General features: G+C 39.4%; 1 long non-coding RNA gene across 1 annotated transcript; it reads right to left on the bottom strand.

The window, feature by feature from the left end:
* Positions 1–11,083: 11,083 nt before the first annotated feature.
* Positions 11,084–11,852, bottom strand: LOC133780716 (uncharacterized). The gene is made up of 3 exons (XR_009869585.1): positions 11,791–11,852; positions 11,524–11,694; positions 11,084–11,356 (listed from the first exon to the last, which is right to left on the bottom strand). It is a non-coding gene; the product is annotated as an uncharacterized LOC133780716 (long non-coding RNA).
* Between the last annotated feature and the right edge of the window lie 7,296 nt (positions 11,853–19,148).

Here is a 19,148-nt window from a genome sequence, read left to right on the forward strand (position 1 = left end):
CTACACTTAGCTGAAATGTGTCTTGCCCTTCAGCCAATTTTCAGCGTCCCACTCCTGACGATACAATGAAGGGGCACAGAGAGACCTTGCTTCAACTCCCCCATGGAAGGAGGTCTCTCCTGTACCTTTTACATGAGGACAGGCTCCGAAAGTGCGGACTTTTGGGGGAGGGCCAGTCCACCTTTGACTGGTCCAATAAAAAATATGAACACTGGGAGGAGGTGCCCCTGCCCACAGGCACCCTTCCTTCGAGGAGAGAAACGAGGCCGCCACTTCCAGTTCGCCCAAGGAGTCCGCTGTCAGGGAATGAGGCTAATGATGAAGCCTCGAGCTTAGATTCGGATGAAGGTAAAGCCCTCCCTACCTCGAGAATATGGTCCCCCACCTTACTAAAACATAAGCCCAATAGGTTAGTCTCATGCCCACAGGATAGATACCACTTCTTCATATGGAGTTGGGTAGATGGCTGTGTCCATAGGTTTGATAGTGGGCTCGGGAAATACGACACCATGTATACCACGGACGAGGTGTGGAACGGGATAGCTATTCAGTACGGGACCAACGATTATAGGGACCTTTCGAGGTTATCACCCACATATAGGGAAGGCACTCCCCCCGCCTCCTCTGAAGACGGGGGAATTTCATGGTCCCCAAGCTCGAGCTCGGGGGAGAGTTCCAGTTAGGTTTCTTCTATCATCACTTTATATGTCTGTGATACTGAAACAACTTGTATGCTTCTCTTTTACTGACTCACTCTGTGTTGTGACTTGTGCAGGCAAGATGGACTCTGACCTCGATAACCTCATTGAAAGTGCTGGCGCCAAGAGGAGCAAGCGTCCCAGAGCGGGGTCGTTTAAGACTGACCAGTCGGGCAAGGGCTCCAAGAGGTCCAAGAAAACCCCTCCCCTTGCTCCGCCGGTTTCGGGCTCCCACGCCGTCGCTTCCACAACGGCGCCGTCCTCACAGGTCGTCGCCTCTGCAGTGGCGCCGACTTCGCTGGTCGGTCCCTCCGTTATGGTTGAGTCCCAACCTTCCGTGGTGGTTCAGCCATCCTTAGGTCCGCCTTCTAGAAGGCCTTCTGCTTCTCGAGCTCAGAAGCTATCAATTTCCACCCACATGGATGCATATGTGGTCGACAATGCTGCTGGGTCCCATGGATCTACGCTGGTCTCGGATGTTATGTCCCGGATCGGCCAGAGCTTTGGCAGTCTCGAAGCTCCCCAATGGCAATGCTTGAACGATACCCAAGACTGCACTGTCCTCTATGAGAAGAGTATCGAGCTCGCTGCCGCGGTGAGTATCCTTCTATAGTCCTTTTTATTTATAATCACACAGACTTGGTGTTAATGATGACTTTTTTCTTTTTCAGTCTCTTGCCTTTACCGCCCAGCTCAATTATAAGTTGAACAACAAGATTCATTCGAGCAAGTCTCATGCTCAAGAGGCGAAGAATCTCCACCTCAAAGCGAGCGATGATCTGAAGGCAGCGAATGCGAAGCTTGAGGCAGGAGCCAAGGAACGTGAGGGCATGGACACCAAGCTCGGGAAGCTGAAAACTGAGCTCGAGGAGCATAAGAAGGAGATCACCCATCTCCAGGAGACCAACAAGAAGCTCGAAGAGGAAAAGGCTGCCACCTTTGACATTATGGAGGATGAAAAAGCTCGTCTCCTTGCTGAGTACAAAGAGAAGAAGGATCAAGCGGTTGAATCAGCCATGTACCGAATGTGTGCCTACAATGAAGATCTAGACACTAGCTTCTTAGGTCCTCACGAGGCGACACTCCTTGAAAGGTGGAATGCTCGGCTCGAGAAGGAAAAGGCTGCTCAGGATGCCGTTTCGGAGGGAGCCCAAGAGGACGGCCATGCTCTTCGTCCTGAGGAATCCGGTGCTGCTGATGCAGAGAAGGCCAAGGAGACTCCTCTTCCTTAAGTCTAATTTCGGGGAAACCATCTATTGGGGCTGCGTCCCCTTATTTTTGTAATTATTTTAATTTATGCCCTCGGGGCTAATACAATTTCTTTAAATATTACTCATATATGCTTTACATTTCTTGGCTCGAAATATTTTGCACATTTTTTATGGATGAATCATTTATGTTTATTTATTCATACAAACATATTGTGGATTTATGCTCGAAGCTCAATGCATTCATGAACAGTTTGTTCAAATTATCCGCTTCCGACCTCGTTATTTTTCAAAGTCGGATTTTACTTTAACCATGAACCCAAAAGTACTTATATGGTATGTAATGTGAATGATTTGGTTATATCTTTTTTGCTTAGTCACTTTTCCTCATCCTCAGTCTTTGCTCCAAGGTTAAGAGTTCAAAACTATTTTTCTTTAACATATTCCAGCCTCGATCTCGACTTATTTCGAAATAGGTTTAGGTTCCTACTTATCATCGATTAGTTTTTTGGCTGGTTTGTTCCAAACCTGTTAAGTTTGTACATCTGGTTAACTCCAAACGTTTTTGGTTTTTGATAATTCGGTTATGTCCGAACTATCTAAGCTCGCGTATTTGGTTATATCCAAATACTTTATATATTTTTTATACTTCGGTTGTGTCCGAACTATCTAAGCTCGCGTATTTGGTTATATCCAAATACTTTATATATTTTTGATACTTCGGTTGTGTCTGAACTATCTAAGCTCGTGCGTTTGGTTATATCCAAATACTTTATGTATTTTTGATAATTTGGTTGTGTCCGAACTATCTAAGCTCACGTATTTTGTTATATCCAAATACTTTATGTATTTTTGATAATTCGGTTGTGTCCGAACTATCTAAGCTCGCGTATTTGGTTATATCCAAATACTTAATGTATTTTTGATAATTCTTGTATATGTTATTTTATTTTTTAAGCTGATGGTATATGTACCAATGATGCCCCCTTAATATCCTATGAGTGTGACCATAGGTTATTAAATTAAGAGAGATTGCAAAAATAAAAAGAAATAACATATTTGAACGAAATGGATCTTTTATTTGATGAAATTCAAAAACAGACGAGCTTATACAAATAGAAATTCATGGTTACAGGCAACACTTTTCCTACATTACTGATAGTAAGGTCTAAGGTGTTCGCCATTCCATGCTCGCGGTACCATGCTCCTATCTAATCTCGCAAGTTTGTACACACTAGATCGGATGACTGACTCTATCTGGTACGGTCCTTCCCAGTTCGGCCCGAGCACTCCAGCTGCTGGATCTTGGGTTGCTAAGAATACGCGTCTCAACACCAGATCTCCCATTCCGAACTTTTGATCTCGAACCCTCTTGTTGAAATATCTGGTAGTTCGTTGCTGGTAAGCAGCATTTCTCAGCTGAGCCTCTTCTCTTTTTTCTTCAATCAAATCTAAGGTTTCTTCGAGCTGAGTGTGGTTTGAACTTTGATCGTAAATCTGAGTTCGGATCGTTGGGATTTCTACCTCAATGGGCAACATTGCCTCGCAGCCGTATGCAAGAGAGAACGGGGTATGACCCGTAGATGTTCGAGCCATGGTCCTGTATCCCCAAAGGACTTGGGGAAATTCCTCGGGCCATCGTCCCTTTGCTTCCTCCAACTTTTTCTTCAGAGAACTCTTGAGGGTTTTGTTTACAGCTTCGACCTGGCCATTCGCTTGAGGGTGAGCCACTGATGAAAAACTCTTTAATATACCGTTCTTTTCACAAAAGTTGGTGAATAAGTCGCAATCGAACTGAGTTCCGTTGTCGGATACAATCTTCCTCGGCACTCCGTATCGGCACACGATGCTCTTTACAACGAAATCAAGGATCTTCTTTGAGGATATAGTTGCCAATGGTTCAGCCTCCATCCATTTTGTGAAGTAATCCACGGCGACTACAACATATTTCACTCCGCCTTTGCCAGTCGGGAGAGAGCCTATGAGGTCGATGCCCCATACCGCGAAAGGCCATGGGGATGTCAACATGGTCAGCTCGGATGGTGGGGCTCGGGGTATCGTGGCGAATCTCTGGCATTTGTCGCATTTCTTCACATACTCGAAAGAATCCATTTTAATGGTTGGCCAGAAATATCCCTGGCGTATGATCTTTTTGGACAGGCTATGCCCCCCGGAGTGATCTCCGCAGAACCCTTCATGAATTTCTTCAATGATTTTCTTAGCCTTGGGAGGGGTTACGCACCTGAGTAACGGTATGGAATATCCCCTTCTGTATAGCTTTCCATCCAAAATGGTGTAGCGGGGAAGTTGATACATCAACTTTCGGGCTTGGTTCTGATCTTTTGGAAGAACTCTGTTTTCGAGATAATCAATTATTGGTGTCATCCAGGTTGGCTCCGTTTCGATCATATACACATCTTCCTCTTCTGGCTCGTTAATGCTTGGTGCTGATAGGTGTTCTATGGGTACAACATTCAGTTCTTCGTTTTCGGCGGACGTGGCGAGTCGAGCTAAGGCATCTGCATTCGAGTTCTGCTCGCGCAAAACCTGTTCGATTGTATAGAATTCAAAACACTCTAACGCGGATTTTGCCTTCTCCAAAAAAGCTGCCATTCTCGTGCCGCGAGCCTGGTATTCACCCAAGATTTGATTAACCACTAGCTGGGAGTCACTGTAGCAATGTATAGCTTTAGCTTTGAGCTCCTTCGCTATACAAAGTCCCGCGAGTAAAGCCTCGTATTCGGCCTCATTATTCGACGCTTTGAAGCTAAATCTTAGGGCATAATGAAATCTGCTTCCCGCGGGGGTAACTAAAATGACCCCTACCCGCGCTCCATTTTCATTTGACGAGTCGTCGACGTAAAGTTTCCACAGCTCGTGGGCCGTGGTTATTAACTCGTCGTTGGCTACACCAGTACATTCCACTATAAAGTCTGCCAATGCCTGTGCCTTAATGGTCGTTCTTGGGTGGTAGGTGATCTCGAACTGACCGAGCTCAACAACCCATTTAAGAAGCCGACCTGAAGCTTCTGGTTTAGACAGGACTTGCCTGAGTGGTTGATCAGTTAGCACATGGATGGGATGTGCCTGAAAGTAGGGGCGGAGCTTACGGGATGAATGAATTAGACTGAGCGCGAGTTTCTCCATCAATGGGTATCTTGACTCTGCCCCTAGTAATCTTTTACTGATGTAGTAAACGGGTCTTTGCACCCTCTCTTCTTCTCGAACGAGCACTGCGCTTATCGCGTGTTCGGTGGTTGAAAGGTATAGGTACAATACTTCTCTCGTTTCAGGTTTTGACAGGATGGGTGGTTTCGCTAGGTGCTTTTTGAGCTCCTGAAAGGCCAGCTCGCATTCCTCTGTCCATTCAAACTTCTTACCTCCTCTCAGTAAGTTGAAAAATGGAAAATCACGATCAGTAGACTTCGAGATGAATCTGCTTAGGGCCGCCATCCTGCCAGTCAGACTTTGGACATCTTTGTGCCTTCGAGGTGAGGGCATGTCAATCAGGGCCTTGATCTTGTCGGGGTTAGCCTCGATTCCACGAGAGTTCACAATAAAGCCCAGGAATTTTCCTGAAGATACCCCAAAAGTGCACTTCTGAGGATTCAGCTTCATGTTATATTTCCTGAGCACGCCGAAGCACTCTTGGAGGTCATCAACATGGCTCTTGTTGAGTTGAGACTTTACAAGCATGTCATCAACATAAACCTCCATATTGTTCCCTATTTGTTCTGAAAACATCATGTTTACGAGCCGCTGGTATGTGGCTCCAGCATTCTTGAGCCCGAATGGCATGACATTATAGCAGTATAGCCCTTTATCCGTGATGAAGCTCGTATGTTCTTGGTCGGGGGCATGCATGGGAACTGGTTATATCCAGAATAAGCATCCATGAATGACATCAGGCCATGCCCCGCCGTGGCATCTACGAGCTGGTCAATCCTTGGTAACGGAAAACAGTCTTTTGGGCAAGCTTTGTTGAGATCTGAGTAGTCAATACAGCTTCTCCACGTCCCATTGGGCTTTGGGACCAACACCGAATTGGCTACCCGGTCAGGGTAAAAGGCATCCCTAATGAATTGGTTTGCCTTTAGCCTGTCAACCTCCTCTTTTAACGCCTTCTTTCTGTCTTCGTTCAGCTGTCTTCGCTTTTGTTGCTTTGGAGGAAAGCTTTTGTCTATGTTTAGTGTGTGGCTTGCTACATTCGGGCTTATTCCCACCATGTCTGAGTGCGACCACGCGAAGACATCCTGGTTTTTCTTCAAAATATAGATTAATTGCTATTTTGCCTCGTCTTGGAGGTGTTTTCCGACCTTCACCTTCTTCGAGGGATCAGTTTCCTCGAGCTGAATTTCTTCGAGCTCCTCTAAGGGTTTGAGGTCAACTTTCTCCTCAATCCTCGGATCAATCTCCTCGTCAATTTCTAAAACCGTTCCGTCTTTGTTTTGTATGATAACGAGTGCTTGAGCGTTCGTTTGTTTCTTTCCCCTCAAGGAGATGTTATAGCATTCCCTACCTGCCAATTGGTCTCCTTTTAATGTCCCGACTCCGCTAGGGGTCGGGAACTTAAGGGCCAGATGCCTTACTGATGAAATTGCCCCCAACCCGACCAGGGCAGGTCTCCCGAGCAGCACATTGTAGGCAGATGGTAAGTCTACTACCACGAACTCCATTATCTTGGTCACCGAGACTGGATAGTCTCCCAAGGTCACGGGGAGCTCAATGGATCCCATACAGGCAGTTCCTTCTCCTGAAAAGCCGTACAAAGTAGTTGCACATGCTTTCAGGTCGCGAAGGGAGAGTCCCATCTTCTCGAGGGTTGCTTTATAAAGGATGTTGACTGAGCTCCCATTGTCTATGAAAACTCGGTGGACCCTTTTATTGGCCAGCTGAAGAGTAATGACCAGCGGATCGTGATGAGGGAACTGAACATGGGAGGCGTCTTCCTCGATGAAGGTTATTGGTTGTGTTTCAATCCTCTGGCTTTTTGGTGCCCTAGGTTCAGGTTCATAAGGAGACCTGTCCCCTTTCTTTAACTCGTTAACATATCTCTTTTGGGCATTCCTGCCTCCTCCTGCGAGATGAGGCCCGCCCGAGATGGTTATTACATTCTCTCCATCAATCGACGGGGGCCTGTCTTCTTCCCGAGATCGGAAGTTGTTATTTTGTGTCGTCGGAGGTGCGGCTACTCTCTGGCCCGCGGCCATCTGTCCAGTACTTTGGTTTTTGACATACTGCCGGAAGTAACCTCTCGAGATCAACCCTTCGATCTCGTCCTTCAATTGCCGACATTCATCTGTTGTATGCCCGGTGTCTTTGTGGAATCGGCAATACTTACTGGAATCCCTCTTGGATTTTTGATTTCTCATTGGGTCCGGACGCCTAAAGGGGACCTAGTTTTCATTAGCCAGGTATATGTTCTCCCGAGACTCATTGAGCTCGGTGTATACTCTATACACGGAGAAATACCTATCCCCTTTCTTTTTCTTTCCTCCCTCAGCTTCGGGGTTACTTCCTTCGTTCTTTTTCCTCTTGGAGGGGTTCTCCGTGGCAGGCTTTGGAGCTGCTGGGTCCGCCGAGGTTGAGGCAGATTTGATGTTTATCGTTGTAGTTTCAGACTAGGAGGTCGCTTTGAGCGTCGACCTCGCTTCCTCTACATTGACAAACCTCTGCGCTCGTCTGTTAAACTCGGTTATTGACCTTACCGGTTTCCCTTGCATGTCATCCCAAAGGGCACTTCCCGGTAATACACCAGCTCGGATAGCCATTAGGTGTCCACTGTCATCCACGTCCCGAGCTCAGGCTACTTCCAGATTAAATCTTGTTAGGTAACTTTTTAATGTTTCGCCCGGTTGCTGTCTGACGTTAGTTAAGGTGGATGCTTCTGGTCTGACCCCCACCATTGCTCTGAACTGCTTCTTAAAGTATTTAGACAGCTGCTCCCATGAGGTTATTGAGTGTCTCTTATATTTTTCAAACCAACTTTTGGCAGGTCCTGCCAATGATGTTGGAAACAACATGCACCTCAGCTCGTAACCCACGTTACTGGCTCTCATGATAGTGTTGAACATGCTCAGGTGACTACATGGGTCGGTCTTTCCTTCAAACGTAGGGACGTGAGGAATTCGAAACCCTTGAGGAAATTGAGTGTCAGAAATATGGGGAGCAAACGGCTCGAGCTCCTCATCAGAGTCCTCATATCGACCATTTCCTCGTTCATTCTTTAAAAGCCTAAAGGCTCTTTCGAGCTGATCGATTATTTCTTGGACTAGGTCAGTAGGAGGTGCTGTCCGGAATTGATTGACATTGATCGTGATTCCAGGCTCACGTCTCCGCGAGGGATCTCTACGCCTATTCAAGCGATCCCTCAGGTCTGAATTTTTTTAATCTCCATTCCCCCGACTCTGATTCAGGTGATTTCGCAGGTCGGGACGATTCTTGCGATTTCCAGTATTCTTACGACCTCGGTCGTGTTTACTGACGGACCTGGTCTCTCCGGACTCATCACTGGTGAAACTCATTGCTCGGTTATTTCGCGATGGATTCTTCCCACGTCGCCTCATCTCCGCAGTGCGAGACCGAGACATCTGACTTCTCTCAGATGGGGCGCCTCTCCGCTCCTGGAAAGTCTCCCTGTTTCCTTGTCCTTCCCCCGCACGCCCTTGATCCTGATCTCGAACTGGTTGAGCATTTCTGTGTGGGGGCGAAGGATATCTTATGGGTGACGGAGGGAACCGTATAGGCGACGGTGGCTGCCACCCTTGTCGCGGCCTAGAGGGTCCAGAATTTGCCCGAGATGGGTAAGTCGCATTCGGTGTGCTCCCAGGTACCTGAGTCCGAGCCTCTGCAGGGGTTCAGTTAATCTCAGTTCCTGAAGGCACTTCCACAGGCAGGTTAGCCGGGGCCCGAGGTCGAGTATTCCTCTGGGGCCTAGGTGGAGCGGATGGCTCTGCTGGTGCCGGAGGTTGAGTCGGCCTCCTTGTGGCAGCATCCTTTCGTGGACGCCCGCGGGGCCTCCGGGGAGGAACATGCACGTCCCTTGGAGGAGGGACTTGGTTTTCACGCGGAGGCGGGGGCTGAGCCACCTGCGCCTCTGCGGCTATCCTTGTCAACTCCTCATTCCGTTTGTTGGCCTCTGCCAACAGCTACTTCAGTTGCCGATTTTCAAGTTCCAAAATAGGAACATACCTCTCCGGATTGTAGTACATATCCTCATCCCTTGGTGGAGGCGGTGGTCCCCAGGAATCAGAAGACCCACTCCTCTCCTCAACATCCGGGTTCTCCATTGGTTGTTTTCCAAGACGTCTTGGGTAATTTTCTTCAGGTGTGTTCTGATTGTTTGTGGCCATGACTTTTTCAGGGATCAATGCTTGAGGCTCTCAATGAAAGCACCAAACTGTTGACGCTGTTTTTCGTCAAAAATGAAAGGAGAGCACGTAAATAATAACTGATAATGGCCGATTAAAATATGACAATACAAACACACGATTTTTACGTGGTTCAACAGTTAAATCTGCCTAGTCCACGAGTCTCTGTTATTAAACTCAAGATTATCTCTGAAAATTCTTAAGCATGAATTCTTCAGAGTTTTCTCTCAAGATTCAGAATTTTTTGTCCATTATAATGGTGCATGACCTCTCTATTTATAGAGAAGGCTGCAGAATACTATCCCACATGTTTTGGGTAGTTACTCTTTTTGTGTAAATAAAATAAATGGCTTTAAATGCCTATAATCAGATATAAAAGGAAACTTCCCCTGAAGACCATGGGACATATAACTGACCAAATAATATCCCACGATTCTAGGGGATTTACAGTAATAAATGGAAATTATATCTCGTATGAACAACACTTATAGATATTCAAGGTTTTTTATCATATATCTCCAAGGCCTTAACTTCCCAGGTTTCTCGTCATCGTCCGAGCTAACGACATCTCCCGAGGTCATATGTCTTTCAAGATCGTATGCGCGTCAGGCAAAGAACCACTAATCCGAGGTCATCCCTTAGGATAGATCGATCTCGGAGGTTCCCTTCCGAGATCGTGAATATCTCGAGGTCACCATAATCGAGGTCGTCTCAGTTTTGCAGGCTCGATATTTAATCATGGAGCATGCTTCAAGCTATACGAGTTTATTCGCTGCGAACCCAGCTTTCGAGGTCACACTTAACATGGCTCGAAAACTGGGTACAACATCACTGCACAATATAGTATCTGATAAAACTGGAAGATTAGAACTTATTAAAGTGGCAGCTATAATCATCCATGTTGCATTAATGAAATTATTAGCTCTTATTAAATATATATGTATTATACTTTCAAAAGCATCAATCAAGCAATCAAAGAATATGTACTATTATCTGATAGAAGTGTCAAACGTAAGCATGAAAAATCATAGACAACCTATGACTTCAATACAGTAATGTGTATAAAAAGGAAGAATGAAAAGGCTAATAAAAGCAGACATTACATTCTATGATATCCCTTTGGGTTTGGTTGACAAGTCCTGGAAGTGATCTGAACCTAAAACAACACATATGGATTGATCTAATTCATCTAGTGCCATCTAACACTTTCTTAAAGATCATAAATTTTCACCTAAAATATTATAGATATATATAAAAACATATATCCTACTAAACAAACAGTAAGTTACATGATTTACCTGAGAATTTAAAGAGGAAAGAATACTGAAGTCGCTGTACTGGCCAGATGATTCCCTCAATAACTTTTTGACACCAGTAGAAACCTCCTGTCAAGATAAACTAAAGCTTAATATACTTAAACAATTAAACTCTATAAGAATGCTGCAAGAAAATCCCAAACAAAAATACTAGTTTCTAGTTACCAAATAGAGATTAACAATTTTCAAATAAATATGAATTACAATATAGAGAGCAAACCTTATTTACATTCAATCCTAATGCCTTGTTTCCTTCATCCAAGTCTTCCAACTTTTTTAATCTTTCACGCTCCAACTTTAGTGCAGCTTCTGCAGCTTTAGTATTGTCACCTACCACCAATAACCCCTTTCACGCATCAGATAACAGAAAAATTCTTAAAAGAGTACAGAGAACATGAATAAACTGAAAAAAACAGAGGGGAATACTGTGGAGTGTCAAAAATGAACTATTGCCAAAACCTAGCTGATATTTTTGAAAACTAGGGCTAAACTAGATTTTTAGATAAAAGGGCAAATGATTATATTTATAGATCAGTACAAGGTTGTTATATTTGCCTGGTAGCCAAATTACCTGCTGATGCTGAATTTATTGGTTTTTCAAATTCAGATTCCTTGGTTTTGGCTTTAGTTTGCAATCCTAAAGCTTCCTTCTGAACAGCAGCCTGGCTTGACGCTTCATTGGCCTCCCTTTCAGTAGCCTCTTTTGCTTCTCTTCTCTGAGCTTCCATTGCAGCCCTATTTGCTTCTTCAGCTCTGAGTTTTGCCTGCATCAGAAAATACTTTTATTACTAACAACAGCATAAAACCAAGATAATATACAAAAGCGCATTAAGATTATATCAGAAGAATATGTGAGAATAATAGAGGACTGTGACAACCATCTTTAGAAATCTACCAAAAGAAATGAATAATCTGGGCAAAGTCAACAAACCTCAGCTTCTGCTTTGGCTTTTTCTTGGTGGAGTTTTTCTTCCAGGAGAGCTTTCTCTTTTCTTTTGGCCCCTTCATAAGCCGCACACTTCTTATTTTCCTTTCTTCTATCTGGGACCTGAGTTCATGGTCCCTTTGGATACCAGTCAAGTGATTATCAAGTGCTTCGACACTACAGATGATGACCCAAAAATTAGAAAACAGAAAGTCCAAATCTGACTTAAACAATAAAAAAGAAGAAGGAGATGAGAAATCATTGCAGTCTTACATTTTTCTTCCATCAAGTATGGCTAAATTTCAAGTGCCGACTCATTCTCCGAGTCGTCATCATCACTAAGAGATAAATCAAGAAAATACAAAGTATTAATAGAAACTAGCGAGATCTCTAACAATCAATGCGATATCACATACCATAGAAATATCATAGAAGTCTGTCATGAATACACAACAGCTGAATAAAGCTTTTGATGACAGAATAGGGATGCAAAACTTGAATTGATAAATGGAATATAAGTAAAGGAAAATAATCAAGGCCAGTTAAATGCATACCTAACAACCATATACTTCACACTAGTTAAAACAGAACATTTCACAAATGACAAATATGGAATAGAATATAGAAATAAGTTGAGGCAACTGCAGTTATATAAATATATATAGAGAGAGAGAGAGAAAGAGACCTTTTCTGAACTATGAGGCCTTGAAAGTGAGTATCAAAATCTGAAATTCCAGAGCTTAACTGGTCAGAATCCATTGATGCTTCTGCTGCTTCAGCAATGCCCAAAAGCTTTAAACACTCATTCCAACACTCAGCACCCCTCCATAGAAGCATAGCTGCAAGACCATAATACCCAACATCATTAACATCTTACATGAACACCCTATTACATTAACTGCGAATTGTCTAAGAATTTGGCCAACTATAACTAAATAAGTTAATCACAAATTTAAATATTGTATTTATCTTTCCTGAAACTTCATAGAAAAAAAATAAAAATACTATTCAATGCAACGGTACCCTAGTCGCATTGACGTCCCCTGAAACTTCATAGAAAAAATAACTGTTCTGTAAAAGTTCTATGCATCTGCCTTTATATAATATGCAATGTCCTAATGGGAATTTATATTTGGAAAGACAACCAAAGAAAAAAAGTTACTTTTTGTAAACAAAAGTAGACCCTACAAGCAAACAAAATTAACAGAAAACAGATGAAAATATTGAACACACCATAACAGATGGAAATACTCATCACAAGCTAAAATGACATGGTGAAAACTTATAAGAAATCAAGCTATAGAATCATGCCTTGTGTAGTCATGATAGCAACAAAAAGGATTATGCCAACAGGTTGCACCTTAAAAAAATGCCAAGCTTTATGCATTTTAATTTCTCATTAAGACCTAGCTAAAAGCATTGAAGCAATCAATACAAAATATTATATTACCACTGTGTCAAATATTCTCAGTTGAATATTTATATTAGATGAAATTAGCGCATAAATGATCAACTCTTAATAATGGACCCATTCTAAAGATACTTTCATCTTTTACCAAAACATTGATAAGTGCTTATAGTAACTCCTAAAAAAACCATATTAATTATCAAAAGCATCAAACAAAGAAGCCTAAATATGATTTTGATTAAGAGCTTATCCAATTTTAGTTTAAGGATCAGGTTGTTTAGTTCTACCTCTTTTTATGAATTCCTACTTTGTAGGACTCAGCTAAGCGGTTGAAGCTATATATAAACTCTTGTAATTCTTTTGTTTCTTAGTGAAGTGGATTTAACAATGTTTTAGTGTTTCCTTCCTTAACCAGCTTTACTCGTTATGTAATCTTCCTTTCATCTTATTGTTTGTTTTATCATTTTATTCTTCTTTTGACGATATGATTTTGACAACTTGTAAGTTTCAAATTAACTTCATAACTATTACTAATTTTTTAAAGAAAACATACTAATCTATATACTAAAATTTATCAATGTGCACCAGACTTTGTATAAGACTAAAAATATTCCTGTCCAGTCATTTCTACTGAAATCCAGTCCAAAGGTTTATTTAAATAACTAACTTCTTCGTGTGACTCGAGAATACAAACCACAAGCGTAAAGCAAGCAACTAATGGCATACAGAACAGTTAGCTGAATACAGTAAGTTGTCCCCCGAAACCTATGCACACAAAGGAGCCAAAGACAACATATTATCAGGCAGTATAAAATGCTCCGAACTTACTTGCATTTTGGGTGTTGATCGCAGCCAATAAAGTAGCCAGCACCGAATCGACTGACTTTAAAAACCAATGTGCCCTCAAAACAGCTAAGAAGCAAAACCATGAAATAGACTAATTAAAATTTAAAAATAAATTAATAAGCATTTAATTAGGCAGCATAGACATTCCCCATTAAAGAGGAATAATAGAAATCATGCCCCCCCTAAAAAATGATTAGCGCCAACCTTGAAAAGGAAAAAATTTAAAACCATCTAAGAACCATTATGCAAAGAAGGAAAAATAAATGTAGAGAATTTTTGAAATGCAATTCAGAAATGTAAAATAGAGAGGACAAGAATACTTCTACACAATACATTTTGCATAAAACTTTGCTATTACTTAATGTTGAAATTATCATTGATTCTAGGTGATATTACAGCCGTATTTTACAGCTGTGATCAGTTATTAATTTTCTCATTTGTAATAATGCTGATAGTATGCTATCAGAATATATCTTTATAAGCAATTAATTAGGAGAAAACTCTTATATATTCAACCTTAAATGAATGAATAAATTGCCTGCATATGGAAGCGAATTTTCAATTATCAAATGGCCAAATTCTCACAATCCAATTTGGTTGTATCCTAAATTAGACAAGTGCCAATGATCTCCATTTCATCATTACAAAAAAAGACATAAAGGTAGTGTGCAAAACATAGTATTTCAGGCAAAAAAATAAGTAATAAAATAGAAGAACAAATTTACAAAACATGCAAAATTTAAATCTAATTTCATTTCTTTTCACTTCTGTGATCAAGAACCTAAAATATGCAAATGAAATACAATTGCAAAAACAGATATGCAAATAATCATAGTTTAACTTTAAGAGAGTAGAGCTTCAGATCACACTTATAACAAAAGCTTAATAAAATCAGATAATAGAACATGCATAAATCAAATCTAGACAATCCTAACTTCATACAAAAAAAATACAGCAAAAAGGACTAAAGGAGAGGTAACTACAAAAAGACCAACACAAGCAATTCTAACCATGGTAGAGACTAACTACAATCAGTTACAGGAAGAGTCTATATTAACAAACCAAACAGTAATACTAACAGAACTAAAGACACTAACAAATACAAATAGTAAAGTATTGACTAAGTGTTGCCGGCAAGAGAATACTCAATAGTTATATGGTTAATAAATTTATTAATTAATTGATTTTAAAATCACTCTTCATTTACCTAAAAGTTTCATTTACTTTCGGTGAATTAATTCCAAAGTAATTCAAGGATTTGATTTTGAGACCAAAAGACAAACAATCATTCATTTATAAGCACTTTCAAAGCCTAGTAAACTGTAGACGCCTAGAACATCCTAAAAATTACTCAGATCATCAAGAATAAAGATCATCCTAAAAATCATGGTAGCATAAACAAATGGAATTAGAATAAAGATCATCAAGAAAACCAAATATTTATTTGTAGACATTCAGAATAACATTAAAGCAGATAAAGATGGTCAAGGTAAAGGCAGAATACAAGTACCACAATAACAAACCCAAAGAAAATACCTGCACATTTTTGGGGGTAAGGACAATGTTTCTCTTTGATCAACTGATAATTCAGAACCAGGACATTGTAAAGCACTGCCAAAATCTCAAATTAAACCAAAAACTTCTATATTGTCAGGTCACAAAAGGCAGATATGCTATTATATTTCGTATTAAAATACCAAGAGATGCCAATTTGAAAGAAGCAGCAAAATTGAATCTTTGTTTTTAAAGAAGCTAGGAAAAACCTTTTTTTTTTTATAAAACAAAAAAAAAAAACAAAACAACTTGTGTTAATAAATGAATATTACAAGACAGTGAGTGGTGAAAACCACCACAAGTATCGCATCAAAACAAAAAACTAAGAAAAAAGAAAAAGGTAGCTAAACTACCACTACATCAATATACAAAAGAATACATTACAACAAAACAAAGGACAAAGAAATGAAGTTATATAACATCAAGAAATGGTAAAAAGTAGTATACCTCCATAATGGATGTTATTCCAATCAAGTCAACAAGCTTCTGCATAATGATTTCTAGTTATAAATTACACAAGTTCAAACTATAAGAATAAATAAAAGTGAGATCAAGAATGAAATATAATAATATTTTCTAGTTATAAATTAAAACAGATACAGCTGGTACAGACAAAGAACTAAATCTAAACATCTCACAAAGTGTACATCATACATGTTTTTAATAATTTCAAAAAGTAGAAGCAGCAACACACACATGGTTCTTTGAGGTATTTTCACAAAACATGGTTTACATTGTATCAGTTTAATGGAAAAATTACATATGATCAACACTTAAATCTCATCAATAATGAATACATTAATATATACCCAATAATAGAAAAGAACAAGAAATCAAATGGACAAAGTAAGATCTATTGGAATTGGCAAGGCTGGGTACCAACATAAAATGAATAGCACGTCAAAAAGAGAAAAATCAAATAAACCACTCAAAAATCAAAAGAATATGACAAGCTTTCTTGAAATTAAGCATAACTAAAAAAATTCAGATTGTATGCTAAAAATGAGTTTCATGCAAATTTCTAGAAAAAATTCTTTTGTAGCATCTTAAAATTATTTAAATACACATGTTAGAGCAAAAAAACCACTGGAAATTAAGAAATTAAAAAAAATGGCATGTTTTTAGACTTGGTGCAGTAGGGGATCCAAAAAAAATTAAAATAATATAGACTCAAAAGTATTATATATTCATATATCCTTAGAGTGAGTATTCGAGGATGAGGAGTGGATATTATTAATAATTACTCAGCATCATTATGTATTTATATTTAGTTATTTATACATTAAATGATTACCCTTATTATTACTTTATGTATGAATGATTACCCTTAAATGATCCTAACACTGCACATGAATCAGACTACAGGCTTTCTTTTTTCTTTTTCTGTTAGGAAAATTTGGCCATTGATTAATTTTCCTGCAAATCTAACCATGAAAAGCCAAGGCTTTTCTACAACTAGAAAGTGATTCCAAATAGTATATACCATATGCAGTTATACAATTGAATGACTGCATGACTTCATTGCAAATCCATTTGAAAGAGAAGAAAGGTTATCAAAATCTTGTCATCATTATTATTGTAATAATTTTAAATAAAGTTAACATATTTAGAAACTGCATCTACATCAAGTCAAAAGAAATATAAATTCACAAGACCCAATTGCATGTTGACTAAGAATTCCAAATCCAATAATTATATTGCTTAACATCATGAAAAACTAAAACATCACAGCTTGACACCACAGTGTCCAATTGCAAAGCAAGTTTAAAAGCTCCCATCACCAAAAGAAAACAAAATAATGAAGGTATCATCTATACAGCATAAACTAACTTTAGTCTTTGAACAACAAACATGCATATGAAGCATGGGTCCTAAACTGTCATATTAGGACAGTTAATATTAGATTTTCCTTTTTAGAGATTTGCAATACTGACATATGCTTTGCTTTTCTAATATGAGTAGTGGCACTTAATTGTTGAGGCTAAACAGTTAATGCCCTCACATTCAGACAAGAAGCTAATGTTACTCATATGCTAAAAAATTTCCTGTTTAAAAAACGAAAAAAGGAAAAGTTACAATATGATAAGTAATTTTTCACATATAAGCTGAAGGAACCCATTAAAAATGAAAACAGAAAACTGAAAGGGACAAAGAACTAAAAAATTCCATTTGACTGTCAACTTACCAGTTGGAGTGACCACCTGTTTTTCTGTAAATGGCAGATGACCCAGACCATGCTCAACGACTTGGTAATAATTTCAAGATCATTACTCATTGACTAATCCCATTCTCAAAATGCAAAACCATAAATAAACCATTCTCAAAATATATGATTCCCTCTATGCACATAACAAGGTTTTGCAATCTATCACATAAATGCAAAATCAAAGCAAGGAACAAAGACAGATATAGAAGTTTGTCATGTATTCTCATTAGTTATACCAATTAAGTAATGAACATCAAAAGCTAAAATGGCTTGCTGTTTGTTAATTTATTCCAACAAAAACTGAGAAATTACCTTATAAATCATTGAGTTTGTGAGCGTTTTTCTTGCTCAAATTTGACTCTTTCTCTCCATTTCCAGGCATAGCTAATTCTTTCGCAAAAATAAGTGCCTAGCAAAGAACCAACATCAAAAACTCCCATGAAAACAAAATAAAGCTGAGAGCACATTAAATTACCCCATACAAGTTATTCATGTTCTATTTTATTTGGAATTCAGTAAAAAGATTTGTAGAACATAATATTGTGTTTTTCAATACGATTTTGATTTCAGTTTGAACAAAACAAATGCATGTCACTTGAATCAGCATCCAAAGAAGATCTGAAACTGGTTTTTCAGAATTACAACTAGAAAATGAGATAGCGAAACCATTTTTCAAAATCCCAAAACCTAAATTCTCAATCTAAACAAGTCATAACAAAACATAAATAGAACCAAGGAAAGCTTAAAAACAGCCCTGAATTTTTATCAACAACTCCATTAAACACCTGATTGCCATCCCAATTTTTAAACTCACAAGCATAATGAAAAAAAAAATACACTCTGAATCTTTAAACAAGAGGGAAAGTTTTTAGTCCAACAAGTGTCACATGCAGATGCAATTGTTTTAAAAGTAAAAAAAAAGGACCCATGTGTCATAGAAATCACTCCACTGTGATATTGAATCCTTGATTTTTAGCTTGCACATAACAAGGTTTTGCAATCTATCACATAAATGCAAAATCAAAGCAAGGAACAAAGACACGTAAATAAAATTGAAAATAACTTCTAAGTATATTGGCTACCTCGTGAATAAGCAAGCCTGAATAAGAAGAGAAACATTCATATAACAGCAAGCAAAAAATATCCATTTCAAAGGAGCAATAGGGTCACATGGACCTTCTTTTGGAGCCCGCATCCTCATCATAATATGCCAGCTATTCACAATCAAATAGGGAACAACAATTAGTACCTACAACCGAGAACGACAGAAGATTTCATAGAAAAAAAAAATAAGTGCTAAAGAATGTAAAAACTGCTCTGACCTGTCGATTTTCATTTCCTTAGCATCCATTACTTTACGCAAAAATGACTTTACCGCATTTTCATCTGTCCCAAGACTTTTCTTCCCATGTAGCACCAATTAATATGGCTACTGATAAAACTGAAGTTCATAACACGGTAAATGAAAATAATTTCTGTACTCAGTAGCTTAAATAAAGTATGATTTTTTTTCCAATAAATGTGAATATCAACACTTTTTCAGGGGTTTTAACATTAAAAGATTCAACTCAACATCAAACATATCATCAAGAAGTGGCTTATGAGTCAAAACAAGAT

The sequence above is a fragment of the Humulus lupulus genome, chromosome 1 (assembly GCF_963169125.1).
Source record: "Humulus lupulus chromosome 1, drHumLupu1.1, whole genome shotgun sequence".
Lineage (NCBI taxonomy): Eukaryota > Viridiplantae > Streptophyta > Magnoliopsida > Rosales > Cannabaceae > Humulus > Humulus lupulus.